This window comes from Cryptomeria japonica, chromosome 8 (assembly GCF_030272615.1).
Source record: "Cryptomeria japonica chromosome 8, Sugi_1.0, whole genome shotgun sequence".
Taxonomy (NCBI): domain Eukaryota; kingdom Viridiplantae; phylum Streptophyta; class Pinopsida; order Cupressales; family Cupressaceae; genus Cryptomeria; species Cryptomeria japonica.
The window spans coordinates 35,743,912-35,766,242 of NC_081412.1; the positions used below are offsets into that span (position 1 = coordinate 35,743,912).

A 22,331-nucleotide genomic window follows, 5' to 3' on the forward strand; every position below is an offset into this window, starting at 1 on the left:
AAGTTTTAAAATGTCACTTTTTTCCATTCTAAGCAAAATCGAGTTTTTGAGAGAGATATACAAGTTATAATAACTTGTAAAGGGGAAAATAAAATCCCTTCAACAAGTTTTAAGAACTTAACATATGTAATAGGGGAATAAAATCCCCATTACAAGTAAAAACACTAAAATAAGAACTTTATAAAAGAATTACAAGTGACTTTTTAAATATGCAATTTAAAATTAACTTGTAACTTATCCAAAAAATTCCTATTGACTTAAAAAGCCAAAAAGCAACAAAGGGGAAATAAAAAGTAAGTTACAAGTTCTTTTTTCAATAAAGTGCACTTGTAATCAGTCAGCTAAAAATTTCCCTACAAAGACTAAAACAAAGGAAAACATTAAAACTTGAAACTTAAGGAAAATTTCCCACCTGCAGTCAAGGAGAAAAAACCCGAAATTGAAGGAAAGACATAGCAAACGAACCCAGAATGCGACAAATTTGAAACATGGTTCGAGGATGAACTGAGGATTAAGCCAGTCCAAGGGTGAAGCAAAATTCTGCCTCGGGAAGCATGTCATAGAGTAAACTTTTCATTTTTTGACAAAATTTTTATGTAATGGTTCTTCATTTTTTAAAACAAAAATGAGGACAACAATTCTCTCCTTATAAATTATCAACTCATTGAGCATTGTGTACTTGTCATCATGGATAGTGTCGTCATTGATTCTTTCTGCCCAAGAATCCTTGGCATACTCTGCTGAAATTAACTCTTTCTGATCAATATTGATCTCAACTAGTGAAGACAAATGAGGCCGTGTGGAAAGTGCACAACAACTACATTCTTTTACCGCTTAATGTATAAATGTTAAAATCATAAGCTTGTAGTGTACGAACCCACTTTGGTTGCCTGTCATTGAGATTCTTCTGGTTCATGATGTTAAATTCCTGTAACATCGGTCGTGCTATTTCATGATTTCGATACATTGATTTGATTACATGTTAATACGTTAACAAATAATGAGTAAATCAAAATTAATGTCATTGCATTTACCACCGGTTCATCGTTACATGTTATCAGGTTGTGATTAAACGATTATTAACAAATCGCGCTCCTCCCAATCGGGCAAATAAATGATTCTAATGTTTGTTAAAGTGTTATGGTGAACAGTGCATAGGGAAGAGAGGTGTCTTCCCACGTGAGAAGACACATCACTTCACTATGTAACCTCTCATCACTTATATAACATGCATACATCAAGGAGGAAAACATACCGAAATCAATAAGTGTGTTCATATCCTTCAATTCACATTGCAGCAGATCAAATACAACTTTCAAGTTATATCTCCATCCCTCTTATCTTCTTGATCACAAAATTTTAACTAAATTTAACATGGTATCCGAGCAAAGTTAAGGAAGATCATATTAAAATTTTGTAACAATCTCATAAACTTTAGCCAGGCTCTTACTAAGATCACATTCCCATAATCCTAATGGCAACCTGAGTTAGGTTTGAAGATAGATTAGATGGAGCATCAAATTTTGTATCTTGGAAATTCAAGATCATGCTTGTTTTGAAAGAAAATAAAATTGACTCCCATGTCAAAAGTGAAATTCTTGAACCCTCTGATGATACAGAGAAAATCCAATGGAGCAAGGACAGTGAGAAGGCCCTTAAGATAATTGTGGATTTAGTAAGAGACCACATTGTACCAGTTATTTCTAAATATGAGACAACCTTTCAGATGTTCAAAGCACTACCTGACATTTATGAAATCAACAACACTACCGGGGCTCTCACCCTAAAGAATCAACTACACCATATAAAGATGAATGAAGGAGAAACAATTACATCCTATTTCTTGAGGATCATTGAGCTTAGGGATCAACTATCCACTATTGGACATCTAGTAGACAACAAAGAACTTGCTATGATGGCCCTAAATGGACTTCCTACCTCATGGGAATCGTTCATTCAAGGAATCAGTGCTCGTTCTAAATTTCCCAAGTTTGATAGATTGAAAACCAATTGCATTCAAGAGGAATCTCGGCTTGTCACAAGAGGAATAAAACACAACAATGGTAATGAAGACATTCAAGTTCTAAACTCTAATTGAAGAACTTTAAGAGAAAGAGGGACAACAACTCAAATGGGAAGAGGTCTTCAAAGAAGAAGAGAGACATTTCTAAAGTACAATGTTTCAGATGTGACCAATATGGGCACTATGCAATGAAGTGTCCAAACAGGATCAAACAACAAGCTTCAATGGCAGAAATTAAGAAAGGGAGTAATTCTGAGAAGCTAGTCTTCTACTCAGCCCTCTCTAATCAAGTCACCTCCAGTTTCAACACATGGGTGATTGACAGCGGAGCATCTCAACACATCACTGGATTTTGTGAGCACCTAGATGCACTTGTGGAAAGTTCAAATGAAGAAGTGACAATTGGTGATGACTCAAATTATCCAGTTATGGGAATAGGAACCTGCAATATCAACCTAAAGTCAAGCATATCCCTATAGCTAACTGGAGTTCTATTTGTACCTGGTATAAAGAGAAACCTTGTCTCATTTTCCGCACTTGAAGATAAGGGTTACAGATTAACCTTTATGGAAGGAAACGTACTTGCTTGGCCAAATAACTCCACCATCAAGAAAGCCCACACCATTGGAGTAAGACAAGGGAGCCTCTACAGACTTTGCACCACTCCACCTCTAGCCTTGATTCATGAGACTCCAGATTCGTATGAACTTTGGCACAGAAGATTAGGGCACCTTCATTTCTATGCCCTACCTAAGATAGAGAAGATGGTGATCGGCTTACCCAAGCTAAGTCAAAAATCTGAAGGAGCTTGCAAAGGGTGTGCCTTGGGAAAGAATACTAAAGGGTCTTTTAATTCTAGCAACAGTAAATCCAAAAATGTATTAGAATTAGTTCATTCTGATTTATGTGGACCCATGTATGTACCCTCATTAGGGGGATTTTTATATTATGTAATATTTGTAGATGATTATTCTAGGAAGACCTGGATATATTTTCTGAGCTACAAAGAGTCTAAAGAAATCCTTCCTAAATTTAAGGAATTCAAAGCTCTTGCAGAAAATGTGACAGGTAAGAAAATCATAACCTTAAGAACAGACAATGGGGGAGAATACACTTCTGATATGTTTAAAGATTATTGTATAAATGCTAGAATTAAGAGGGAGTTAACTATACCTTATAACCCACAACAAAATGGGGTAGCTGAAAGAAAGCATAGGACTATAGTAGAAGCTATCTAAGGCTATGTTGTTTGACCAAAATATAGAAACCTCATTTTGGGTTGAAGCATCTAGGACAGCTGTGTACATTCAAAATAGATGTACTCATTCTCTTCTTGACAATAAAATCCCTAAAGAAGCCTTTACTAGCAACAAACTTGACATAAGTCATTTCCGGATCTTTGGGTGTCCAGTCTATATTCATGTCCCCAAATAAAAGAGGTCAAAGTTAGAACCTTTTGGAAAGAAAGGAGTATTTGTTGGGTACAGTGAAACCTCTAAAGCCTACAGAATATACATACCTAGTCAAAGACAAATTGAACTAAGCAGAGATGTCATCTTCGAGGAAGACATAGCATTCAGGAGGTCCAAAAGCTCCAATGAATTAGAACACCAAGATCCTCCTACAAGCTTGGATGAGGATTCTACCCCTGAGATTCAGAGGGAGACCCCTGAAGATGTTGAGCATGAAGTTCTAGGCTTACCTTTAGAAGAAAATTATCGCGAAACTAGGAAGAGACCACTTTGGGCTAAAAAGATGCTTCAAGAAGCTGAAAATTATGCTGCTCCAAAGGGGACCTTCAGAAAAAGTAAGAGACCTAACCTATTTTCCAGTTATACTGCCTTGATGAGTGAGATCATTGATGCAGAACCTTCTTGTGTTAGAGATGCGCTCAAGCATCAAGTTTGGAAAGATGCTATGTCAGAAGAGTATCAGTCAATTCTGAAAAATGATGTCTGGGATATTGAGCCTAGGCCTAAAGGCAAATCTGTGGTATCTTCTAAATGGCTCTTCAAAATCAAACATGCAGCAGATGGCAGCATTGAGAAGCACAAAGCAAGGTTTGTTGCCAGAGGTTTCTCACAGAAAGAAGGTATTGACTATGAAGAGACATTTGCTCCTATTGCAAGATACACTTCTGTCCGAGCAGTTTTGTCTATTGCAGCATCTAAAGGATGGAAAGTCCATCAAATGGATGTTAAGACTGCTTTTTTGAATGGTAAGATTGAAGAAGTTTATTTGGAGCAACCTGAAGGTTTTGTGATTCATAAGGCTGAATCACATGTCTGCAGATTAAAGAAAGCTCAATATGGACTGAAACAGGCCCCCAGAGCATGGTATGAAAGAATTGATCACTATCTCTTGGAATTAGGGTTTTCCAAGAATGAAGCAAATCCAAATCTCTACTACAAGGTAATGAATGGTGAATTATTAATTCTTATTCTTTATGTTGATGATCTACTAATCCCAAGAGAGGATAATTGTATTTCTCGATGTAAGAAAGAATTAGCCTTTGAGTTTGATATGAAAGATTTAGGAATTCTTCACCACTTCCTTGGATTGGAAGTTTGGCAGCAAGCAGATGGTATAATCCTTAATCAAGGAAAATACACCATTGATATACTCAAGAGATTTGGAATGATGGATTATAGATTCATGACCACACCTATGGAGACAAATCTGCACAAACTAAAGGAAGCAGCTGCAAAATCAGAGTTTGCAGATCCTACCCTCTACAGACAGATTATTGGATCTCTGATGTATTTGGTAAACACAAGACCTGATATATGTTATGTTGTTAATGCACTAAGTCAATTCATGTGTGAACCTAGGGAAATACATCTTGTTGCTGCAAAACATATTCTGAGATATCTTCAAGGAACTATTGGTTTTGGTCTGAAGTATAAACATGTAGACCTTGACCTACATGGATTCACTGATTCTGATTGGACTAGAAGCGTAGTTGACAGGAAAAGCACATCAGGATGTTGCTTCAGTTTAGGATCACGAATGATCTCATGGATATGTAGAAAACAGTCTTCAGTTGCTCAAAGTTCTACAGAAGTTGAATACATTGCAGCCTCCATAGGAGCAAGAGAAGCAGTATGGCTTCGGAAACTGCTTGTAGGACTGTTTGGTCAGCCCTTAAATCTTATTGTCATCTACTGTGACAATCAGAGTTGCATCAAGCTTTCAATGAATCCAGTATTTCATGATAGGTCTAAACACATTGAGATTCCTTATCACTATGTTTGAGATATGGTGGAAAGGAATGTGATCCAACTGAATTATATTGGTACAGGTGATCAGATTGCAAACATTCTTACCAAGCCTCTCTTTAGGATCAAGATTGAACACTTTAGAGATAAACTTGGTATGGTTGAAAATGTTATTTAATTTTGAGATAGAGTATCATTTATTCTGATATACTAATATATTTAAAGATGTTTAGTGTGTAAACTCTTTTATTTGTCATGTGTGTGACTCCATGACTGCATGGGCCTTCTATGAACATTATTGAAGGGTGACGACTTTTCAATAATGAACACTTGTTTCAAATTGATATTGTAAGGTGCCGACTTTACAATTATCAATTTATCTATCTTGATGGATATCATGTGACTTGATATCTGTGGACATGTCAAGATAGTATATATATCTCTGAGACATTATGGTAGACATCAGTTGGTTGATATCATTAAATAAACCATAATTATGATAGAGATCTTCATGGTGAATATTATGAACATAATATTCATGGACATGCCATGAAATGATTATCAGTATGGTAGGCATCATGTGACTTGATGCCAATGCACATACCTTACTTGATAACTATGAGTTATGGTGAGTATCATGAGACTTGATATTCATTGTTGAACCATATCTCTGAATATCACTATGGTGTGATATCTCTTCTCTTCACAATCAATGGATGAATTGTGATTTTTCTAACATGAAATGTGTCCTCTCTAGTTAAGAGGGAGTGTTAAATTCCTGTAACATCGGTCGTGCTATTTCATGATTCCGATACATTGATTTGATTACATGTTAATACGTTAACAAATAATGAATAAATCAAAATTAATGTTATTGCATTTACCACCGGTTCATCGTTACATGTTATCGGGCTGTGATTAAACGATTATTAACAAATCGCACTCCTCCCGATCGGACAAATAAATGATTCTAATGTTTGTTAAAGTGTTGTGGTGAACGGTGCGTAGGGAAGAGAGGTGTCTTCCCACGTGAGAAGACACATCTCTTCACTACGTAACCTCTCATCACTTATATAACATGCATACATCGAGGAGGAAAACATACCGAAATCAATAAGTGTGTTCATATCCTTCAATTCACATTGCAGCAGATCAAATACAACTTTCAGGTTATATCTCCATCCCTCGTATCTTCTTGATCACAGAATTTTAACTAAATTTAACACATGAAATATTTGATGCTATTGTGATCCGTTTTGATGATGAATTTGGCCAAGGCATGCATGGTGGCCAACATCTTCCTATCATATATGGAGTAGCTCTTCTCCACACCTCTCAACTTCCTACCCTTGAATGCTATGGGATGCTTCTCTTGCATTAAAACAGCACCAGTCCCCCTTCTTGTGAAGCATCACACTCCAAATCAAATGGTTTGGAGAAATTTGGCATTGCCAACACTGGGCATGTAGCCATCAACTATTTGAAGTTCTCAAAACACTTTTGTGCTGAATCAAACCACTCTAAAGCTTCCTTCTTTGTCAAGTTTGTAAATGGAGCTGCGATATGTGAAAAGCCCATGAAAACCTCCTATAAAAACCACACAGACCAAAGAATCCCTTAAACTAAGTGAGGTTTGTAGGTGTAGGCCATTCAACTATAGCCTTGATCTTCTCAAAATCAACTCTCACTCCCTTTGCACTGATAATGTGACCAAGATAGAGAAGCTCTGTCATGCCAAAGTCTCACTTGGACTCCTTAGCATACAAGGACTCATTCTCCAATATGCTCAAGGCCTCCTTGAGATGCATCGTGTGTTCTTCCCATGTCTTATTGAAAATCAAGAAATCATAAAAAATAATCAACACAAACTTTCTTAACTATTTCTTGAATATTTGATTCATACAACTCTACAAAGTAGTTGGTGCATTAGTCAATCCAAAGGGCATCACCAAAAAATCAAGTGTCCAAAGTAGCATCTGAACATTGTCTTATCTATATCCTACTTCCTCATCCGTGGACCGTATCTGATGGCAGCGTGACCTCAAATCAATCTTCGAAAAGTATCAAGCACCATGCAGCTCATCTATCAGCTCATCTGTGATATCCCCCTCCAAACTCAAATAGATGATACAACTCCATCAAGCATTAACTTGAGAAAGGGTCCTTATATTATCTTTATAAATAAAGAAGATATGAATAAGATAAAACAGATTGTGATTGTAATGAACAAAATAATATCTAAGATCAATAGATTTAAGTTTACAAGGGAATCGACTGAGACAAGCATCGATCAATATTAATGATATGAAAACGACTTAAGCAATATCTATTGAGATAGAGGATGATCGATTGAAATCTGCATTGTCTATCATAATGAGGATTGGTCCAATAAACCAAAGAACACAAGCATCACTATTCACTAATAGATGGATTACTATGGAGGCAATATCGTCGATTAATGAACAAGGAACTAGTAACGAAGAACAATAGCTCAATCTATAAGTAATCAATGATCCTCAATATGCAACAAGATGGTATACACAACAGTAAATCAACCAAGAAGGAAGATAACCATTCATTTATTGTTAATAATCATTGACAGCATCAACATCACTCTCATTGATAATGGATTTATTAATCATCTTCCCAGCAACATAATCGATTAACATATAAATTGTTTACTGACATAATGATATAAATGACTTCATTTGTATTTTGGTTATTCACTCATCATATTCAAATTAGGGATAACAGCAAATCATTCGATATTAATCATATTTAATCCCAGCACCATCAATGATAATAATAAAGTGCGATTTGACTAACAAATCAGTGATAAAGAGGCACGTTTTGTAAAGGAAGCAATCCTTAGAATAAACGGACAAGTCTGTTGAAATAATGCCTCTCCCACAATATAAAGAGAGAATGAAAATCAGTCCGAGGGAAGGAAGGAAAAGGAAAATCATTTAGATCAGAACTGTTATTAAGTTACAGACAGTAACATCTTGGTTCTTGGCGGTATGCACGGGGATGTGCTTAATATATGCAACCTGATAATATTCTTATGCAGGATTTAGTAGTAACATTAATATAGACTATAATACGTAAGACAGTCATATTTAATCTCTCATATACAGTGGCAGATCAGATCTGACACGTGTCAGATCTGTCTGCCTTTACAGTGACTAGATAGACTAATAATTAGTGTTTTAGGTAATGGTAGTGTTAATAATTTAAATAATAGGTAATATAATTTGATTCATATATATATATATATATAAAATGTTTGATCAGAAAAATAACAAATAACAAACAATATTAGAATGTAAAATCAGAAAGAACTCATAAATAAACAATATATAAAAATAGACAATTCCTCTTGCTGCTATTATCAGTATTTAAGAAGATGGGGATGAGGTGTTTCAAAGAGGGGCAGTCTAAATCCAAGCAATATGTTAAGTCCCAAGAGAGGGTGGGGATCAGCGACCCATAAGCCTTGAGGGTATAGACCCAAGATTGGTAAGGGCTTGGATCTGTAAACTTTGAGGGAACCTATTGTATTTGGTCTCTAAGCGCTTTGGTAACAAACATAAACCTGTTTCCCTTAAAACTGAAGTAGTAGCAGGGTCTGATGTCTATATTAAGAACTATGAATAATGAAATTAATCATCTAATGAAGAAAATAAATAAGCAATTGTTAATAACTAATAAATTGAAGAATATCAATGACAAGCTTCATGATTAGTCTCTCAATCAATTTTAGTAAATTGAAATAGATTAATTATATTAATCAGGTAGGGGACATTACATCATCAATTCTAGGAATGGGATATCTATTTTTCATAGTTTTTTTTTTAATTTGAGCCCTATAATCAATGCACATTCACATTGGCCCATGCTCCTTCACTAATACCATTGTTCATACAAATGGGCTCTTGCTAGGTCTAATGCACCCCATCTCTAGTCACTCCTTAATAGCTTTCCCTATCTCATCCTTAAGCCTCTTAGGATGTCTATAAGGTGTAGTAATCACTGGTTTGGCACTGTCCTCTAGCTCTATGACATTCTCTATCCCCCTCTCTAGTGGCACTCCAGGTGGAATACTTCCAAACACCTTGTTATGTTTTGATAGCAACTCCTTGATATCTGGATGGTATTTGTTCTTTTGCTGATCTGTAACTGTAGGCATGATAAGACAGTTTCCTGCCCACTCCACCTGATTGTGTCTAATCAATCGCTACATCCTCTTGAGGGATACAACTCTAGGATCCTCATTTGATAACCCTTTGAGCACAATCTTTTTACCATTTGATTGAAACTTCATTTCCATCTTTTGCAAGTTGAAATTGAAATCTACAAGAGATAGCATCCAATGCATCCCTAAGGCCACATCGATGTCGCCAATATTGACCACATAGAACTCATCCTTCAACTCATAATTCCCTAACTGTGTACTCAGATTAGAAATCTTACAAGAGAGATTGTACCCATCAACTACCATGACCTTGAATTCATGATGTTCCTCTCCTGATGAGCTCTCCTCATCATTGCTCTCCGAATCAGATTGCTGATCTAATTTTTCGGATGCAGATTGTTCCGCTGAAAAGTACACCAATTGCTGCCTATACACTGCATTTGTGAGATGGGTCCCAAGGCTCCTTGTTTTCTTTTGTTTTACGTTTTTTGATTTGTAATGTTTAATAGAAAGAGACAGAGATGTAGAAGTTGTGTTTCCACAATAGAAATATATTTATTGCAAGAATGATGGATTGAAATAACAATATATTGAAATGCTCACAACCAGAAAATAACTGAAAGTACAATATATCATCAAATTGAAAGATCCCTAGATGGAGAAATAGCATTACAATACAATACCAAACATTTTCATTTGCTGATTACAAATTACACAGTGAATAACAGCAAAACCCAATAAACCGGTATATAAAGAACTAGATGCCACCTCCAAGATTGACCTGCAAATGATGAAGATAATTGTTATCAAACCCTAGGTGCCCAAATAGACTAAAGAAATCTGCCGACAAACTCACTGTCAGTCCAAGAAATCCCAAACACCCCCCAATAGCTTGTACAACCAACCTCAAGATGGTACGACCAACAAATAAGGACAAACAACAATAAAATCTACAACTCACCTCAAGTCACCCTCTTTCAAACCTGCTCTGAAGATATTTTATGCAAATTGTGGATATATATTAGCAATGAAGCCCAATTGTAATCTCTGTATGAAACCACTAGATAATACTCCAAATTGGATCTCTCACCAACATGGAAGATGTTCCTTGGGTTTTCATTCTCACAAAGCCACAGAATGAACAAGTTCAACCAACAACATAAGTCTCCATAATGTCAATTCCAAGCATATTGAAATGAGCTCTCAAACTTCACTTTTATATGCTCTCCAATTCACATACCCAAACTTGGTTGCCTTTTTTAATTCACTTTTAAATCCCCTATGTCTCCTAAAGTAGGCGCCCAAACCCATAAAGTTCATTTATATAATTTTTAACAATTACCCCCTTTTAAATTTAACTTTTGGATGCCATATAGTTAATATTTAAATTTTAAATAAACGTCAAAGTTAAATATTTAATTTGACTTTATTATTTATCATTATTTAAATCAATTCACTTGACTCTATCAAACATCTAGATATCAATATTAATTGCATCCATTGACATATCTAAAAATAGTGACACTAACAATTGGCTTGGTTGGTGCCTGAAACTGACTTACTAAAAATGGTATGGGAGAAATCATTCAAAATCTAAGTTACCGATTTGGGTATGGATTCACAAGTGCGACAATTTTTTTTTCCTTGGGTACGAGTACATGTACATCCATACAATTAACAATCCTGGTATAGAAAATTTGAAGTTACTCTCAAAATTTCTTAGTAGGTTAAGAAAGGGATTTACAAAAGCTGAAAATATGAAGAAAACAAGGGGAAGTACTACAGAATGAACAACTTATTATAGTAATTTCTCACATAGATTTCTAGTCAATGGTTCAATTCCCACAAAAAGTGGAGTATGATCAGTATGAGGATCAAGTATTTCTGAGTGACCTTCTGGGACACTTTTGGTACCCGTGGGAGTCCCAATAAAAATTTCTTCTTCACCTTTAAAAATTGAAAAAATCAACGTAGAAGGTAACACGTTATCATGAAGTTAGAATTTCTTGGCCATCTTTTGGCGTAGTTTGTAATTTCACCATTTCTATTTATTTTTATACAAGTTTTATATTTAATGATTATGAATTAGTTTTAATATGGGAAAGGTAGCATTTCTCTATAAACTAAAATACATTCTTGAAACAGCCTAAGATATATTGTCAAGCAACTTGAAATAGAATTTGACTTAACCTTCCATCTAATGCTGCTATTTAAAAGATATCACATTCTATTTATTTTGTGCAGTTTTTGAGAAAAGTCCGATAAACTCTAACAATTCTTGTTACCTCAATAGAAATGCATGGCACAAATGGTGTTGCTTGCCTTCCCTGGTGTGTTGATATCAACCTTTTTCCTTGCCATTCCTATACACGTAAGAAAACACTTATTCACAGCAAATGATATTTTGTTATAGTGTGTATGCTTTTGCTAGGACAGTCTTTATATGTCCATGTTATTGAATCTTCTATCAAATGTTAATTGCAGTATTTGTTTCCATATGATTGGGACTGGAAGATATCATTTTTGCTGGGAGGTCTACTTAGTGCCACAGACCCTGTAGCAGTTGTGTCACTGTTGAAAGAACTTGGTGCCAGCAAAAAAATGAATACTATTATTGAAGGAGAATCCTTGATGAATGATGGGTTTGTAATCTTATTTCTTTAGATTTACTAGGAATGGACAGATTTCTCCTTTAATGCAATAATCTAAGGACTTCTATTTTGGTTATAAATTCATATCTATCCTTTGTCATTCCTTTGAAACTTCTCAATATAACTTTAGATCTATATTCAATTTAAATTTTAGGTGATTATTATTTTTATTCATGCCTGATTCACACACCCTCAAGAAACAAGATCTCCTCATATTTGCAGGACTGCTATAGTTGTCTATAGGCTATTTTTTCAAATAGTTGAAGGTCGGACTTTTAATGCTGCAGAGGTGATAGAATTCTTATCCAGGGTTGCTTTAGGAGCGTATGTATCATTTTCATTTTGGCCTTATGATTTTACATCCATCGTTTTGTGCACCTTCTGATGTCTTTGCTGATCTTTGATTCCAATCTCTTGGATACAGAGTAGCTCTTGGTCTTGCATTTGGAATTGTATCATTTTGCTGGCTTGGTGTGATTTTCAATGACACAGTGATAGAAATCACCTTGACATTGACAGTGAGCTATATAGCTTACTTCACTGTAAGTATTCTTTTCTGCAAATTCTCATATTTTCCCAAGCTCACCTTACACTATGTGAGCTTTATATATTTCTTCGACTTGTTTTATTTTATTATATAGAGCAGCTTCGGTGGCAGTTGTTTACTAATTCATATCACATGAATATGGCTGTTGTCGAATGTTTTTGCTTGATTTGAGTGCTGATAGTCATGAATTAGTTTTCAATGAGCAAGTATCAAGTTTCTGGTAGAGCATTTGTATACTCAGCCCATTCACTATATTGTTGCAATTGTTTATTTGGTTCATTTGTCCTATGCAGATTCTGGCTATGCTACTTAAGTAATGTTTATTTAGGTGTTACTTTTATCCTTATTAATTATTTTTCACACTTGAAAGTAGTCAAAGAGCAACACATTTATGTGCAAGGTGTTGATGTATTGAATAAAATAGTTAGTAATGGAAAAATTTTAGGTCAATGAAACAGTCAGGAATAGATCTGATGCTCAGCACCCAACCCTTCACTCCCTAAGCCGTGTTCAATGTCCTTGATGCTAATACCTTCTGCCCTCAACACAAACAAATGGAGAAGGCCATGCCTCCTTTGTTGAGAAGACCCTCAATAGCTAGCTATCTTGTAGGAATATAGCAGCCTTGGAACAGACACAGAAAATTGGTGCAGATTGATGGGGATTTCTGCAATACAATGTCAAAAAGGTGACAGGTGGCTTAACTTTTGAGTTAAAAAATGGAGATAGGATGCTTTCACAAATTTTACAATCCTCCTAAAATCAGATTCTTATTTGGGGAAATGGAACATCTCCTGATGATAAAGGAAAGAGTTCTGATGTGTTTCTTTAATGGGTGATAACCAGTTCTTGAACACTCAAAACCTAGATCCAAGACCGGTGGAAATCTGTGTGTATGATGAAGACATTGATATGTCCAAAGGCTACTTCAAGGCAGTCTTCACACCAAAACAGGAAAAGTAAAAATATTTTTCATGCAAGACCTTGGTTCCTCAACAAATATGGCCATTGTGTGAAGTAGCATGCTCCTGCCTTCAACCCAACTGAGGACCTTCTAAGTATGGTTCCTAAATAAGTTTAAGTACCACTCCTGCCAAGCGTATACTGGAAGGAGCAGCAAGCTTTGCAAAAGATAAGATCTTCCACAACAGAATGCATTACATCCTCTGAGATGTCTCATAACCTGGGGGAATTCCGAATTATGCCTGGATTTGTGTGAATCTTAATTTGGACAATTCACTTCCAAATAGAATAACTCTATATCTGGATGGAATACATTGGGAACAGCTGCTGGACTATGGGAACATCTCTTTTTGTTGCTGAACTTGCCATGAGGCTCATGAGCACTGACAATAAGCATCTGTCCACTCATGTTAAACCAGCAACAGGTTGACTCCTCTAAAGCCAGTGAGGAGCACAAGACAAGCCTACAACAAAATCAGCAACAGCCATTTCCTGCAAAAGAAAGCTCAGCACAACAAAGATGTAATGAGAAGAAGTTGAACAACAACGCGTATGCTACGAAAGCCTAAAGGTAAAAAGATACATATGATAAATGCACTGATCCCCACAATAAACCATTTAACTCTTTGAGTACTTTAGCCAGAAGAAACAAAAGGTATGTGCAGATTTAAACAGATTCAGAATGAACTTTGATTAAAAATGACACTCATGCTTCAACAATTGGCAAGCAAATCTTCTTTAAGGAACAACCATACTACAAAGAGAAACAACACAAGTCCAAGGGTACTCTAGGATGCAGTGTGGCATTAACGATCCCTTACGAATCAATTTCGAAGAGTAAAAGCAATTATCAGGCAATAAGAAAATGATTTTTTTTTCTTGGATGTCCACATCAGGAGCCACCTATAGCAACCACCAGCAATGCAAAGATGATCCACGATACAGATCCAGAAACTAAAAACAACTGAAGAGGAAGAGGATCTGTATTTTACAGATCTGGATTTACATAATAATGATCATACTTTCTTGGAATATAAAGGGGATAAGTGCCCCAACAAGCAACACCTATTACATAACAAATTCAAAGAACACAAGATAGACTTGGTCCTTCTATATGAAACAACTAGATTAGGAAACTGAGGAGGAACAAATTTAGCAGTCATGGAGAAATAAACACTTTATTTATTTCGAAGGACCAAACTTGTTATTTTATAGAACCCACAAAGGTATCATACTGTCTCACACACTGCCTACATGTGGAGTTTGCAATTTTTTTTTGTATTCCAAAACATAATATTCCTCCAACAAGAAACGGTAGAATCTTAATTTTTGACCAAATTAATAGTTGGACAATGTCAGCCACATCACACCCTCTTGTCCTAGTTGGGGACTTAAACACAATTAAAGCATTTGAGTAAAATAAATGCAGCACCAGACTCAACAAAAGAACAGCCATCAACCTAATAGACTTCATTTCCGTCATGGAATAATTTAACAAAAAGAAAAATAATGTCCAATGGGGATAGAGGAGTGCAGTTGATCCAGGTGGAAGCTGAATGCTGAGATTCAGTTTTGGTTGTGAAACAATCATGGAAAGTCAAAGTGAAAATGAGCCAAATGTGAAGCTGACTAAGTCTATCATCCATTTAATCCAGATTAGTTCAAGAATTCCAAAGTAGCTGAATGAATAGATATGATGTCCAATCTGTGGCACAATAGCAAGAGATGAGAAGAGGTTTATGTAATTGATAAAAATGGTTTGCCTTCATTGAATGGACAAGTATTAGGGGTAAATATTTTATGTTAGTAAGAATGATAGTTATAATTGTGTTTATGTTGTGTTTATGGTCATGTTGCGTCGCCGAGAGGTTCTCGTCGAGTAGTTGGGAGTTGGTGACGGTTGGCAACTTGGCCAACCGTCAAGTCTATATATTGTTTGGATGGAACCTCGGCAGGGAGATGATGTATGGATATATTCTGGATAATTCAATAAAGATATAACTCTTCCGGTCTAGTTGTTTATCACTACTACTTATGCTGTGGTATGTGAATGTTCTGTTACATGAATGACTGGTAGGTGTGGAAAACATTGTGTTAACTGTGAGTGTTACAAACCTTACATTAAGGACTAAACATTTTGGTGCCGTTGCCTGAACGAACCTGGAGATAACTATGGCGGCAGGCGGAAGGAATTAATGGGCTGGCCATTCAACCAGCAATTAATTGTCGTGGACAGCGACACGCACGAAGAGAGTACCGCGGAAGAGGCACGAGAGGATCAGTTGACAGCAAACTTGGTAGAGTTGTGGGACGTGTCAGTCACGCAGTACGTGCAGAGAGAGGCTCGGGAGGGAGCCATCTCGGAAGGCATGGAACGTGGTGAACTCATCGTCGGCACTCCCGTCTTTGACCTACTCGGAAGTGTTCCAGGGTTACTCGCCAGAAATCTGATTACAGTTCAAGACCGAAGGGAGGAAACTACACGAGAACTCCGTCGGCAACAAGTACTCCGAAGGTACGAGGAGCGGATCCGTAGGGAGGAAGAGGAGAGGGAGGCTAGTCGACGTCGTACCTCTGGCACTTGATGCCCCTACCGCCAAACAAGGACAAATGTACCACTACCATCGAAGGAGTAGATGATGGAACTGTACGGAGATCTCTCCGCATAAAAGAACAGGCCAAACGGAGACGACGGCTAAGGGAGGTTGCTGACTCGAAGAGCCCGGAGAAACACAGCAGCAGTCGGAGTGTGAGTCGGAGTCGTAGTCGGGAGAGACAAAGGCCGTGTACGTGGAAGGAGTTGGCCGAGGTCGCCAGGAACCGAGAGGTAGCAGAGGAAGATCTCGCCGACCAGGCCCCACACTCGACGTCAAGTGAAGAGGACTCTGGAGCCGAGTCGCAGAGCAACTCGTCGGAATATTCTAAACAAGGAGAGGAGACGGTATCGGACCTGCATGAAGAGATCGCCACTATTTTTGTAGCAACATTATCTGGCATCAGGAATTTGTCCTTGTCAAAGGGCATCAAAATAGGAGGGTTAAATTCAGAAACCCTGGGAAGGAGGGACTATAGGAGCAAGGGTGACCAAAGCCCTACGGACAAGGACCCAACCAGACCAATAGCGTACGGTACCTCCCGGACACATAATACCTTTCCGGCATATAGTCACTTCCAAGCGCTACATAAAACCCTCCAGGCAAGAACAATGGTACACACCCCGGAGAAACAAAAGCTTCCAAAATTCATGGGCAACGAGTCGGAGGACCCTATATGGCATTGTAAGACATGTGTGACCATTTGGGAGGCAAATGGCCAAGATGATCGGGATTACTGGTTTAAGGCATTTCGAGCCACTCTGCGAGGAATAGCCCCATTGACTGGTATACGGACCTGGATGCCCAGTACAAAACGTCCTGGAACAATCTGAAGAAGGCTTTCGAAGAGGAGTTCAAACTCCTATGGGACAAAAATGAAATTGTGGCGGAGATTTACAATACCAAGCAAGGAAAAAGTGAAAGCGTGCGGGCATATAGTAGAAGGCTGAGGGAACTGCTCAATAAAATGGAGAACCAGCTCGTTGATGGCCTCAAGAAGAGATGGTTTGTTGAAGGATTGATATCATCCCTCAGACGGAAGATGAAGGTGGTCCCCTCGCCCTCGTATGATGAAGCATACAACCGTGCGATGGATATTGAAAGCGAAAATAAGACATCCCGAGGGAAGCGTCGAGTGAGCGAGGGTGATAGTATGGATGAAGACAATGATGGGGAGTCCAAAACCGTGTAAGCACTCCGAAGGGATATGATGAGGATGATGAAAGAGCTAAAGGCTGACAAAGAAGGTGGCAGGGAAGGAAAGGAGCTATGGTACACCGACTGCAAGACGAAAGGACACACTAAGGGGAGTTGTCCCTGCAAGGCCTTCTGTGACATCTGCCAAGTAATGGGACATTCCATTAAGGAATGCTCGTACAACTTGCAAACACGAAGCACAAAAGTGCTCTACGCCCAACCCGACCAAGTCACACCGCCAGCGACACCTCTAAAGCCGGCAGCAAACTCTGACGCCTATCCTGGAGGGTACAAAAACAATCGGCGGGGTAACAACAGGTCCAATAATAACACGCCAAGGAGTAGAATTCAATACAACGCGAAGGGACGACCCATGATTCAATGCAGAAAGTGCAACGAATGGGGTCACTTTGCGCGGGAATGTCAAAACGGGGGTAACGCAGGAAGTTTGATGTGCAAATGGTGTGGTCCAAGGAATCATGAGGACATAGACTGTCCAAGGCAAAAAGGGGTGAATATGCTGGACGTGGAAGGACCGAGGGAAGGCGTATTAGCAAGATTGCAAAACAAAAAAGCCATGTATCCTGACCCTCACACGAAGAAGGAAAGACTCCAGGAAGCCAGGGAGGATATCGAGCGGGCGATGGCAGAAGAGCAGAGGAGCGGAGGGCCTCACACCCAGCTGCCAGTACACCACTCCGGTTAGGATTGGAGAAAACTATCATTAAACAGATGTAACAGACCACAATACCCGTACGGGTATCCGACCTTCTACAGACCATGCCGCAATTGAGGATGGCCCTGACAAATGCAATCGATGACACCACTGTCGGCCAGGAACACCGGACGATGACAAAACCACATAGTACGGCTCCGGTGAAGGAACCTGGTACGGACGCCATGGACCCTATGCTACTCATGGTAAGCATTGGACGAAAACCTATCGTGGTGGAGATGGACATAATGGGACAAAAGCTCACAAACACCATTGTGGATGGCGGGTCCGGAGTCAACATACTACCGGAGGAAACATGGAGAAGCCTTGGCAAGCCTACTCTCTGGCCACCAACATTCCATCTCGTCAGTGCCGACCAACACGGTATCAAACCTCTCGGTACTCTCATGGCACAAAAGGTAGCGATCGGGACACAACAATTCATTTTGAATTTCGTAGTCATCACACTGGAGAGAAAAGCGTACAACGGCCTCCTGGGAAGGGGGTGGCTGATCATGGCTAGAGCCGATCATAACTGGAAGAAAAATACACTCTCAATCGAGAGTGAAGGCCATAAGTATGTGATTGACCTAAGGAATCAGTCCGTCAGTGAAGAGCTTGCGTCGTCTGACTCCGACTCAGAGGACTCAAATAGATGGGAGTGGGGTTCCGAAGGAGACAAAGGAGGGAGGGAACCCAACGAAGGAGTATTGGAACTGGACGGATGCTCTGAGGATGGAACTAGTTCGCTGGCTGGGCTCTTCCATTGGCAGATGGGGGACTACAAGGTCTTCCACCCGGAGTACAGTAGATACCAAGAGGGAATGGCATGAGTGGATGACATGCCAGCCCACCAGTTTGAACGAGACAAACCCATCAAGTACGAGGAAAGGGGAGTGGAAAAAGTTAATCTAGGCAAGGATGAGGACCCGCAAGTAATACTCGTAGGAGATGATTGGAACCCCATACTGAAGGCGGTGGCTTTCGAGATATTTTGGAATTCAAAGACGTCTTTGCTTGGACATACAAGGACTTGAAGGGGCGACCGCTGGAACTATGCGTACATCACATAACCCTTGTACCAGGAGCCCAACCAGTACGGAGGAGATCGTACAGGATGAACAAGAACTACACAGCCAAAGTAAATGAGGAAATCAACCAAATATTGGAAGCACGGATCATATTCAAAGTGGAAACTAGTGACTGGGTTTCCCCAATAGTCATCTCTCTTAAGAAGGAAGCTAATCAGATAAGGATAGGCGTAGACTTCGAGTACCTAAACGCAGTAACCATCAAAGATCCATTCCCGATTCCATTCACTGACAGCATCTTGGAGGAAGTAGTCGGGCACAAGATATACACATTCCTAGACGGGTTCTCGGGATACAACCAGATAAGTATTGTGGAAGAAGACAAACTGAAGACCACATTTGTGGTGGAGGAAGGGATCTACGCCTATAATCGCATGCCCTTCGGACTATGTAATGCACCTGCAACTTTCTAGAGAATAATTCTACACATCTTTGACAAAATGTCAGTAGGAAACTTCAGGGCATTCCTGGATGACTGGTCGATTTTTAGCGACCAAGACACCCCTTTGAAGGCTCTCGAAGAATGTATGGAGAGGTGTCAAAAAGCTAGGCTGGCTCTTAACCCAAGGAAATGTAGGTTTATGGTACCACAAGGGAAGCTTCTTGGCCACATTGTTTGTAAGGAAGGTCTGAAGACAGACCCAGATAAGATAAGAGTGATTGTCAACATGGAGAGCCCAACGTATGTGACAGGAGTGAAATCATTCCTAGGCCATGTCGGCTACTACCGGAGATTCATCAAAGGCTTTGCACAAGTCTCCTGGCCCCTAGATAAGCTAACAAGGAAGGGATTGTCGTTTGTGTGGGGTACAGAGCAGGGAGAAGCCTTCAAGGAATTGAAAGATCGGCTGGTGAGTGCACCAATACTAGTATACCCGGATTGGAATAAGGAGTTTCATGTACACGTCGATGCCTCGAACTTTGCAATTGGCGCTACCCTCGCGTAGGTAGGGACACAAGGGCTGGAACATTCTGTTTTCTTCGCCAGCCGACTCCTGTCAAGGGCTGAACGAAACTACAGTACAACAGAGTGAGAGGCACTAGGGATGGTGTACGTCGTACGAAAGTTCCGACACTACCTGTTGGCTACGTCGTTCACATTTTATGTGGACCATCAGGCACTAATGTACCTGGTAAATAAACCAATCATCCAAGGTAGAGTAAGTCTATGGCTACTGCTCCTATAGGAGTTTACCTTCACCATTATTGTACGACCAGGAAAGTCCCATGTGATAGCTGACCAACTATCAAGGATCAGATCAGGGGAACCAGCCGAAGGGGTGAACGAGGACTTTCCAGATGCACACTTATTTCAGATTGCAATACTACCATCCTGGTACGAAAAAGATTGGCTGGTACCTCTCTACCTCCACATTTCCAAGGGAGATGCCGCCAGGGGAACGGAGGAAGTTGGCACTGAAGAGTAAGACTTTCCAACTAATCAATGGGCTGCTATACAAAATGGGTCCCGACCAAATCTTGAGGAGATGTGTTATGGAGGAGAAAATTCCTAGTGTGTTGAAGGAAGCACATGACGGGTTAGCAAGCGGACATATGTGACCAGATGCGACTGCCAAGAAAGTACTTTTGGCTGGCCTATGGTGGCCAACTCTACACACGGACGTCCGAGAGTGGGTGATCGGGTGTGATACTTGCCAGCGTGCGGGAAAACCACTGAAGAGGGATTTCATGCCCCTCTTTCCTTCGCAGCCGCAGGAGTTATTCGAACATTGGGGTCTGGACTTTGTGGGACGTTTGAAGCCAAGTAGCATGCATAGATGCAAATATATTGTAGTAGCTACGGAATACCTCACCAAGTGGGCAAAAGCGAAAGCCTTGCCAAATAACACGGCTCTACGTACGGCACGATTCTTGTATGAATAGATTGTCATGAGGTACGGGATACCCTTTCAAATCATGAGTGATAGGGGAGTGCACTTTGTCAACCAAGTAATTCGTACCATGACCATAGAATTCAAAATCTTTGACAATCTCTTTGGTTCGTACTACCCCCAAGCTAATGGGCAGGTAGAAGCAACCAACAAGGTGTTGGTGTCAATAATTTACAAATCATGTGGAGTGGAACAGGAAAATTGGGAGGAAAGGCTACCAACCATACTATGGGCTTACCGCACAACGTACAAAGTCACTACGGGGCATACCCCATTCCAACTCATGTATGGGCAGGAGGCAGTGGTACCAGCCGAGTATATCGTACCTAGCCTGCGGGTGGCGGTGGATGATAGACTTGGCGATGAAGAGAGCTTGAGTGCAAGGCTTGGCAGCTTGATAAAACTGGACGAATAGAGAATAATGGCACAATGGGCAACGGAGGTGGCACAATGGGCAACGGAGGTGTTGGCATGACCAACACCTATGACGGGTCAACTTCCGACCGAGGCAGTTAGTTTTGAAGTATAACGGCCGAAACAAACTTCGACCAGGGAAATTTAAAGTTCGATGGCTCGGACCCTATAAGATCAGAGAGGTCGGGGAAAACGGGGCAGTGAAGCTCTCGACTCAGGACAACAATCCAATCAGGGACCCAGTGAATGGTTCCAAGCTGAAAATCTACAAAGAACAGAACAAACCTGTAATTGAGATTAACATGCTAGGATACGCTACCAAAGGGCACTAGACCATTGGCCAGAGCAAGGAAGTCAAAGAAGACCCAGTGGTAAAAGAAGAACACTACCGCAGAGATGAAGACTGTGCGAAGCCTTTTGCAGCCATGGAAGAACGGCTTGTATCGAAACGGGTGGAAGGTGCGGTCGTTCCTAGGATCCACAAGCACCTCACAAATGCGTATTTTGAAGACCCAGTTGTGTGGGTGCGAGTTTCGGGACATTGGAAGAAGCGGGCCCTATACGAAGGACTTCGAGAAGGGTACGTAGCATATGATAATGATGAAGAAGCAGAAGCCCGGAGGAGAGCGGAGAACGCAAATAAAGAGGAGGAACCGGTAGACCTGGAGGAGCTTGACTTAGAGGTATATGGGGCAACCCTAGGTCCCTGTTTAAAAATGGTGCTGAAAACAGAAGATCTATTCGTCATCACCTCCCGGCCAGGCGAAGTAGAAACCGGACCCAATTCTTTGTACCGAGTGATCCCTAACCCCATGGGACCACCGGAGGTTG

General features: G+C 39.7%; 1 long non-coding RNA gene and 1 pseudogene across 1 annotated transcript in view; one reads left to right on the forward strand and one right to left on the reverse strand.

Annotated features, from left to right (window-relative positions):
- LOC131064570 (sodium/hydrogen exchanger 8-like) overlaps positions 1–22,331 on the forward strand; it is a 260,405-nt pseudogene that overhangs the window by 46,645 nt on the left and 191,429 nt on the right.
- The window catches only part of LOC131857804 (uncharacterized), an 89,045-nt gene that overhangs the window by 38,009 nt on the left and 28,705 nt on the right, over positions 1–22,331 (reverse strand). The gene's annotated exons all lie outside the window — the stretch shown is intronic.